Source organism: Medicago sativa, chromosome 7 (assembly GCF_051527215.1).
Source record: "Medicago sativa cultivar Bolivia chromosome 7, Bolivia_mono, whole genome shotgun sequence".
NCBI classification, from domain to species: domain Eukaryota; kingdom Viridiplantae; phylum Streptophyta; class Magnoliopsida; order Fabales; family Fabaceae; genus Medicago; species Medicago sativa.
In genome coordinates this window covers 74,752,658-74,762,794 of record NC_140755.1, presented here as the reverse complement: position 1 = coordinate 74,762,794, position 10,137 = coordinate 74,752,658, and the positions used below count along the sequence as shown (strand labels likewise).

Here is a 10,137-nt window from a genome sequence, read left to right as displayed (position 1 = left end):
AGAAACTTATTTTAGTACATCCTTTCACAATAATAAATTCAGTTTGAAAAGTCATTTTGATACAGGTGCTGTCTTATAGACAAGCCTGATTTAAACAAAAAGATTGTCAAACTTACACTATTACAATCTTGGTCATATAGACAATCACAAAACAACCCAAACATGCCCCAAAAATAAAAACTTAACCTAGTAGTACTACATCAAGCATGCTACGGTAAAAGTTGTGATTCTATGCACTAACTATTATAATCGACAAAGTACATCACATTAGAATATAAATTTTGACAGATCAATAATAGAATTAAGGAAAATGGTAACTTGTGCCCTTGGGGCATAAGTTAAGAAACTAAATATAGAAGGTTTTTCTTGGAACTTGTACATTCAATATCTTAAAAGTTGCAAAAGTTATACTTTCAATATGAAATTTATTTTTAATTTCTATTTTAAGCACTTTAACTTGTGCCCTTAGGGCACAAGTTAACATGACCCTAGAATTAAATATCCACCTTACAATATTTATTATCATTGTTTGTTGATGAAAAAGAGAGTAAGCTTCCTTGACATCAGTGGTGTTTTATCAAACACAAAGTACTATAGCTTCATGCAAAGATTTGCATTCATTTGCGCACAAAACAGCGCAGCAGGAGAACACCTAAAATGTTAATGGAAGAAAAAAAGAAACTAACCAGTCTTGTCTATAATGTCTTCAAACATACTTTCAAGATCCTCCAAATGATCCTCAAGAACATCTACTTCGTGAAGGTCATCCTCATGAAGCAAATTTTTTGCCATTCTAATTGCAACATTGATCTTCCTGTTCTCTCGTGTGGAGAGCTTCAAGTTAGCATTCTGCTTCTTTAAAGCAGTTTCAATTTTATAAACGCAGCTATCCAATGCATTTTTTACTTCAGCCATTTGTAGGAATTTCTCATCTTCAGCATGGTAGTTCTCAGCTTCTTCAATCAATTTTTTAATTTCTTCAGTCGACAGCATTTCGCTGTAATTAGTTATTGTAATCTCATTTGTACTGCCAGTGGAATCGTCCTTGGCAGAGACTGTCAAAATGCCATTTTCATCAATAGCAAAACATACATTAAAAGGATGGTCACGAGGCACATGGGACAAGATAGAGAGGCTAAATGAACCAAGCAGTTTGTTGTCACTAGCTCTAGTCCTCTCACCCTCATAAACATCTATCAAGACTGAGGATTGGTTATTGTGAATTGTAACAAATTCTTTTGTCTTCTTGACAGGTATATTAGTATTCCTAGGAATCACTACACCCATGCAATCATGAATTAGCCTCCAACCTAAAGACAGCGGTGCAACATCAATCAACATCAAGTTTGGAACATTGTTACAACCTCCACTCAGCAATGCAGCCTGCACAGATGCACCAAAAGCAACAGCTTCATCAGGGTTGATGCTCTGGCACAGATCTTTTCCCTTGAAAAAGTTCCCTAATAGCTGTTGCACTTTGGGAATCCTAGAAGAACCCCCAACAAGTACAACATCATCTATGCTACTCTTGTCCATCTTAGAGTCAGTGAGACAACTCTCAACAGTCTCCATACATTCATTGAAAAGGTCCATATTGATTTCCTCAAATTTGCACGAGTGATCATTGTAAAGAAGTCAATGCCCTCAAATAAAGCATCTACCTCAATAGTGGTGTCAACAGAAAAAGAAAGGGTCCTTTTCGCCCTCTCACACGTTGTTCTCAACCTCCTCAAGGCTCTTGGGTTCCCACTAATGTCCACTTTTTTCTTTCTCTTGAACTCCTCAACAAGATAGTTCACCATTCTGTTATCAAAGTCCTCGCCACCAAGGTGTGTGTTTCCAGCAGTTGCCTTAACTCGAAAGACCTTATCCTTAATTGTAACAAGAGACACATCAAAAGTCCCACCACCAAGGTCAAACACAAAAATATTTCGTTCTCCAGTACAGTTAGTTCTCTTGTCAAGACCATATGCAACAGCTGCAGCAGTGGGCTCGCTCATTATCCGCATAACATTAAGGCCAGCAATGGCACCGGCATCTATGGTGGCTTTTCGCTGAGAATCATTAAAATATGCTGGCACTGTGATGACAGCATTATTAACTGGTGATTCCAAATATGCCTCCGCAATCTCCCGCATCTTTGTAAGGACCATTGATGAAATTTCCTCCGCACACAGCTGCTTCTCTTGACCCTTGTACTCAACAGCAACCATATGGGTTTGTTGTTTATATCAGCAATGACTTTGAATGGCCACAACTTCATATCTTTTTGAACAATGTCATCAGTGAATTTCCGACCAATTAACCTCTTAGCATCTGGAGAAAAGCATGTTAAAATTGTATTTATTAGAGCAAAAGCCAACTTAATCATCATTGTGATAAAAACACAGACATACTTGATCTCTAAGAAATAAAATGTACTAATTTTGCCATAAAAATTTCAAATGTTGTCAAAATAGTACTTACCATAAATAAAGGTTCCTACAAATTATCTTAAAAAATAACTAATTATACTTATGTTTTAGATTTTTGAAAGTAAAATTTGTCATATTTTTATTTTTCAAGAACAAATAGGTCACACTATGTAGCTAACATAGCATCAACAATACAATAATAGCAGTAAATGCTAAATATATAACGGAATATAATTAATAACTTACCAAAGATAGTATTTTGCGGGTTGGTAGCAGCTTGATTCTTAGCAGCATCACCAATCAACCTTTGTTTGTCCGTGAAAGCAACACAAGAAGGTGTGGTTTTGTTGCCTTGTTCATTGTGAATAATCTCCACTCTATTGTGTTGTTCATGCCACACTGCAACACAGGAGTACGTTGTGCCAAGGTCGATTCCCACGCAACATCCTTCATATTTTTCCGCCATAACCTATCAAAGTAACAACAGAAGCTCATAAAAAACTCGAAAGTTAAATCAAAACTATACCATTGTTAAAGAAGCTCAGAAGCTTTACCTAGAAGGTTTTCTTGTTGCACTCACTGAGAAATTCCCTTTATTCAATAGGAATATGATCGTTTTATATTGAGCAAGTATTGAGTAGTAAATAAGTGACCATACGATTGTCTTTGAAAACTGAAGCGTCTCATTGCTACATTCTTCTGCTCTCTCATATGGAGAATACGCGAGTGTGGGTGATTTTGAATTGCCAATGGTTCCAACTATTTCCAAGGAGAAGCTAATTATTGATTGGGGAAACCATTTGTATACTGGTCCCGTAAAATTGACAATGAATGGAACCAACCATCAATAAATTATAAATATTCCCCAAAAAAAGTTATAAATATATTTTTGAAATAATGTGAAAGCAATAAACAATTTAATTCTTGTTAGTGTTACTAAATCAAGTTGTTTTAAATGTTATTATTGTCCTATAATTTTTTTTTAATATTAGGCTAATAGTCATTCAAAAAACTTTGTATTTGCATTAAAATTCAGGTTATTCAATTACTTTGTATTTTTTTGACGGATTTACGCTTGAATGCTATTGAATACGGTGTATGTCATAGTGTCATTTAAGTGTTCATGATGAGTATGCTTAGAGTGTTATCGTTTAAGGGATTTGGACACGAATGTTTAAACGCTAACTTAGAAATAACGTTGTCACTTTGGACACGAAGGATGTTGTAGAAATGATTGTACTAATATTGGTTATAAAGCTAGAATCTGTTAATCGATCGAGAGATTGCTGCTGTTATGCTTGCTCGTTATCTTATACCGCAAGCGAAATAGTTCGATCTCCTCTCGTTTTTACTTTTATGTCATCTGTGGATATAGTGTTACAAACAAACAAATTATATCCAAACCCTTAATGTGAACTATTGTGAAAATGCTTATGATTAACATAACTCCCTGTGGAAACGATCCTATATATACTCACGTGTACATAGTTATATGACATGTAGGAAAAACTTACATCAAAATGGCGCCGTTGCCGGGGAGTAACGGAAATTTTTATTATAAGTATTGGAACAATTTTGTCATGTTAAGTCAAATTTTGCACAAAATTCTTTCATGCATATACCTATATCATTCATTATTATTTACGCTAACCACCTGGTATAGTCTTGGTGAACTTTGTTTATGCGAGGTACCGTTGCTAAAGAAGACCTACAATTTGATCCTGAGATTGAGAAAACTGCTAGGTTACTTAGGAAGCAAGCAAAGGAAGCTAGGAGATTAGTCAGGTTGGCTCAGCCGGAATCTTTACTTTTTATTCCTTCTCCTTCCGGTTCGGTGCATGCTATTTCACTTAGTGGTTCTTCACACTCTTCTGAACTATCATCTCCGAGGAGTGAACCAGAAGTAGTCATGGCTAATGAAGGTGAAAATGATGCTCTACCAATGTGGGTTAGTCCGAGGAGGCTAGCTAATCTTGGAAATCGAAATGCTAAATCAGTTGAGCTGAAGTCAGGGTTGATAAACTTGATAACTCATAACCAGTTTACCGGTATGGATCATGAGGATCCATATAAACACTTAACGAACTTCTATGTTATCGTCGGGACACTTGGTTTGAAGGAAAATGAGGAAGAGGGTGTATTCGTGCAATTGTTTCCTCATTCTTTGATTGGGAAGGCTAAGGAGTGGTATATTGATCAACCAACTTCTTTGATGGAAAACTGGACTGAGCTTGAGAAAGCGTTTCAAGAAAGATTCTTTCCTGAGGATAGACATCTTGAAGCTAAACATCAATTACAACCTTTTCTCAAGGCCAAAGTGAGTCTTTATGTGAAGCTTGGGAGCGCTATAAATCATTGCTAAGGAATTGTCCAAAGCATGGTTTTGATAGCCAAATGCAACTCTACCTTTTTCGTCAAGGGCTGCAAGACATGTCCAAGACAATGTTAGATGCTAGTGCTGGTGGATCTATTACTTTGAAAAACCCAGCAGATGTTGTCAAGATCATAAACCAGATGGCTCTCAACACAAGGAGATCAACTCACAACCGGAATCCTCAACAACGGAAAGCCGGTATCCTTGAACTAGAATCAAATGATGCAGTTTTGGCTCAAAACAAGCTTCTCACTCAACAAATGGAAGCTATGCAAAAGGAGATGAGAGCTATGCCAAAACAAATTCTAGAATCACTCATGAAGGAAGGTGGAACTGCTCAAGTTAACACTTGTGAACTTTGCACGGGAGATCATCCCACCGGAGATTGTCCCGCTCCCGGCTCTTTTGAGGGAGAAGAGGTCAATTATGTGGGAAACCAACAAAGACCTAACCAACCACACCAAGCCGGAACCTCACAACAAGCACAAAATCCGGGTACTTCCAACTTTCAAGGAAGATATTCGGGCAACCAAAACTTTCAAAGACCATGGAGAGCACCTTACAACAATAACTACCAATATCCACAATCAAATTTCTACCAACAACCGTACCCTCAATTTCAACAACCATTCAATAATCAATACCAATTTCCACCACAAAATAACCCCCAACAACCTAACAATTCCCAAAGCACCGAAGAAACTTTGAAGCAATTTATGCAAATGTCCATGGCTAACCAGAAAAATACCGACGCGTCCATCAAAGGCCTTGAAACGCAAGTTGGTCAGTTAGCACAACAAATGGCTCAAGGTCCTCCGCAAGTGGGAACTTTCACCGCTAACACTCAACCAAATCCTAAGGAGCATCACAAAGCATAGCAGTCAAAAGCTATTGCTACAAGGAGTGGTAGAGTAGTAGGTAAAAGGGTAGGTGAAGATATTGTTGTTGAAGAGAAGGATGATGAAGTTGTCATTGAGGAGGATAAAGAGAAGTTCGAGGAGGATGTTGTAGAGATAGAGAAGGAAGTGTATATAAAGAATAAAGAAGAATTAAATGAAAAAGAAAAAAATCAAAAAAGAGATCTAGTGGAACAAGAGGAGATGGAGAGGAAAAAGAAAGATGTGGGGAAAGATAAAGGGAAGAAACAAGAAGTTGAGAAGCAAGTGGTGGCTCAACGCTTACCATACCCACATGCTCCATCGAAGAAAGACAAAGAACGACAATACGCAAGGTTTCTTGAACTCTTCAAGAAGTTGCAAATTGATATACCATTCTCAGAAGCCTTTGAGCAAATGCCGGTCTATGCGAAGTTCATGAAAGATATCCTGTCCAAGAAAAGAAGAGTCAACGATGAAGAGACAATCCAAATTGATGCCAATTGTAGTGCTATTATTCAAAGAACGTTGCCTAAGAAAGAGCAAGATCCAGGAAGAGTCACTCTACCGGTAGCTATTGGCACAACACATGTAGGTAAGGCACTACTTGATCTTGGATCAAGCATAAATCTCATGCCTTTGTCCGTTGCCAAAAGAGTTGGTGACCTTTGTATAAAGCGGACTAGGATGATGTTGCAATTGGCCGACAAATCCTTTGCAAAACCACTAGGTATGGCCGAAGATGTTCTTGTAAAAGTGGACAAATTTATTTTTCCGGCTGACTTTGTGGTTATGGATGTCGAAGAAGATGAGGATGTGCCTATCTTAATGGGAAGGAATTTCATGCAAACGGCTCGGATGATGATTGATCTTGATGATAATATCATGAAGGTCAAGGTAAATGATGAAGAGGTCACTTTCAACATCCGGGAAGCCTTGAAGTACTCGAAAGACAAGGGTGCATGTTTCAAAATGGATGCAACCGAAGAAGTCATCTTGACTACTCGGAAGCAATTGCACAATAGAACACCCCTTGAGAGTGCTTTGGTGGACGCACTCAATGCTATTGATGAAGACGAAGCAAGAGCTATTGAAGAGTGTTTGAAGGAGCTAGATTCCTTGAAGGAGATTCTTCCTAATCAAGCCATACTTGAAGATTTGAAAGAAGAATCCAAGGAAGAAGCAAAAGTTGATGACACCAAGGTAGAATTGAATGTTTTACCATCTAATTTGAAATATGTTTTTCTTGAGAAAGATGGTACAAAACCGGTGATCATTAGTAGCTCCTTGTCCATCAATGAAGAAACAAAGTTGGTAGAGGTCCTCAAGGCCAACAAGGAAGCGATAGGGTGGAAGTTATCCGACTTGAAAGGGATAAGTCCATCTTATTGTATGCACAAGATTATGATGGAAGAAAACTACAAGCCGGTAGCACAACCACAACGCCGCTTAAATCCAAACATGAAAGAGGTGGTGCGAAAGGAAGTAGTGAAGTTGCTTGAAGCCGGCATGATCTATCCTATCTCGGATAGTGCTTGGGTAAGCCCGGTTCAAGTAGTTCCCAAGAAAGGAGGAATGACGGTGATCACTAATGATAAAGATGAGTTGATCCCAACTAGAACCGTCACCGGATGGAGGATGTGTATAGATTATAGAAGACTCAATCAAGCAACAAGGAAGGATCACTTCCCCTTGCCCTTCATGGATCAAATGCATGAAAGACTCTCCGGTCAATCCTTTTATTGCTTCCTAGATGGTTACTCCGGTTACAATCAAATCGCCATGAACCCAGATGATCACGAGAAGACGGCTTTCACTTGCCCCTTTGGTATTTTTGCTTATCGAAGAATGCCATTTGGCTTGTGTAATGTAACCGCAACTTTTCAACGGTGTGTTCAAGCAATCTTCTCCAACTTTATTGGTAAATGCATGGAGGTGTTCATGGATGATTTCTCGGTTTTCGGTTCGTCATTTGATATGTGTTTGAATAGCTTGGATACCGTGCTGAAGCGGTGTATTGAAACTAGCTTGGTGCTCAATTGGGAGAAATGTCACTTCATGGTTACCGAGGGTATTGTCCTTGGTCATAAGATTTCTGCTAAGGGTATTGAGGTAGACCAAGCAAAGGTCGATGTTATTGGAAAGCTTCCACCACCGGTGAATGTCAAAGGTGTTCGGAGTTTTCTTGGTCATGCCGGATTTTACCGGAGATTCATTAAAGACTTCTCAAAGATAGCAAGCCTATGAGCAACTTGCTCAACAAAGATAAGTCTTTTATTTTTGATAAAGAATGCCTTTTAGCATTTGAAACTTTGAAAGAAAGATTGACCACTGCACCAATAATCATTGCTCCTAATTGGAATTTAAATTTTGAATTAATGTGTGATGCAAGTGATTATGCTATTGGTGCGATTTTGGGTCAACGTAAGGACAAATTTTTTCATGCTATTCACTATGCAAGTAAGGTTTTAAATGAGGCACAAATCAATTATGCCACAACTGAAAAAGAGTTACTTGCAATAGTTTATGCAATGGAGAAATTTCGTTCTTACCTTGTAGGTTCCAAAATTATTATTTATACTGACCATACAGCTATCAAGTATCTCCTTACTAAGTCCGACTCAAAGCCAAGGCTCATCCGTTGGATGTTGTTGCTTCAAGAATTTGACTTAGAGATCAAAGATAAGAAAGGCACGGAGAATCTTGTAGCTGATCACCTTTCAAGGTTGACAAACAATGAGGTAACCAAGAATGAACCGGAAGTTCGTGAAGAATTTCCTGACGAAAGGTTGCTTGCAATCAATGTGAGACCGTGGTTTGCCGACATGGTGAACTACAAAGCAACTGGGTTCATTCCGGAAGATTTTGAATGGCAACAACGCAAGAAGTTCCTCCATGATGCTAACCACTATGTGTGGGATGAGCCTTACTTGTTCAGAATTGGAGCGGACAATCTCTTGCGTAGGTGTGTGGATGATGAAGAGGCAAAGAAGATCCTATGGCAATGTCATAATTCGCCCTATGGAGGTCACTTCAACGGGGAGAGAACAGCCGCAAAGGTACTTCAATCCGGGTTCTATTGGCCAACTCTTTTCAAAGATGCCAATTTACATTGCAAGCATTGTGATGAATGCCAAAGAACCGGATCAATGTCAAAAAGAAATGAGATGCCTCTACAACTCATCCTTGAAGTGGAAGTGTTTGATTGTTGGGGTATAGATTTTGTTGGCCCTTTTCCTTCATCATATTCAAATGAGTACATCTTGGTAGCTGTTGATTATGTTTCAAAGTGGGTGGAAGCCGTAGCATCGCCTAAAGCCGATAGCAAGACGGTAGTGAAGTTCCTAAAGAAGAATATTTTCACCCGGTTTGGTACACCAAAAGTTCTTATTAGTGATGGAGGGTCACACTTTTGCAACACACAACTTGCAACACCCGTTGGTCTATGGCAAATCTTGTCACTTACCGGTCGAGCTCGAACATAAAGCATTTTGGGCATTGAAGTTCCTAAACTTTGATCAAGAGAAGGCCGGTGAAAGAAGAAAAGTTCAAATGCATGAGCTTGAAGAATTGAGAAATCAAGCTTATGAATCTTCAAAGCTCTACAAAGAAAGGACCAAGAAATATCATGATAAGAAGATCACCAAGAGACAATTCATGCCGGGGCAAATGGTGTTACTTTTCAATTCAAGACTAAGACTGTTTCCGGGCAAATTGAAGTCTAAGTGGTCCGGACCTTTCATGGTTAAAGAGGTCAAACCATATGGAGCTGTTGAGCTTGAGGATCCAGTCACAAAAGCCAACTGGACAGTTAATGGGCAAAGGCTTAAGCCCTACTTCGGTGGTGAAATTGATCGGTGTCTGTCGACGATTTCACTAATCGAACCATGATTTCTTCAAAATGCGTCGAGCTCATGACGTAAAACAAGCTCTTGCTGGGAGGCACACCCAGTTTTGTAAGTATTTTTTATGTTTTATAGCATTTAGAATAATATCATGAGCATTGCAAATCAAAGTAAGAAGCATATCTGGGTAAATCTCGCTTCAAGCGAAGTTCATCTCGCTTAAGCGAGATTGCTGCATTTTTGAATTTTTGGTTACGGGAGAAATCTCGCGTAAGCGAGTTAATCTCGCGCAAGCGAGATGAGTTTTTAATTCAAAAAGTTTGTAACGGTTTCCAAGGGGATTAACTCCCCTTAACCACTCCCCCATCCACTCATTTTTTCCTTTTACGATTTCCAACTCTTCTTCTCTCCACTTTCTCTAAACTTCTTATCTCTCACAAACACTAACCCTAAATCACCAAATCATTCCTCTTTGATTCAAGTCAAGCATTCATCATTAGCATACAATTTCATCTTGCACTTGCATTATCTTTAACTGATTTAACAGGTTTGATTTCCCTCCTTCTATTTCATACTTTTCAATTTCAAAATTCATGCTTTATTCAAATTTAGAATGGTTAGGGTTAGAT

At 38.5% G+C, this 10,137-nt stretch overlaps 1 pseudogene across 1 annotated transcript; it reads right to left on the bottom strand.

Moving 5' to 3' along the window:
• Window positions 1-575: 575 nt before the first annotated feature.
• On the bottom strand, window positions 576-2,880 carry LOC146908441 (heat shock cognate 70 kDa protein-like; annotated as a pseudogene). The gene is made up of 2 exons (XR_015019038.1): window positions 2,661-2,880; window positions 576-2,316 (listed from the first exon to the last, which is right to left on the bottom strand). The product of XR_015019038.1 is annotated as a heat shock cognate 70 kDa protein-like (transcript).
• Between the last annotated feature and the right edge of the window lie 7,257 nt (window positions 2,881-10,137).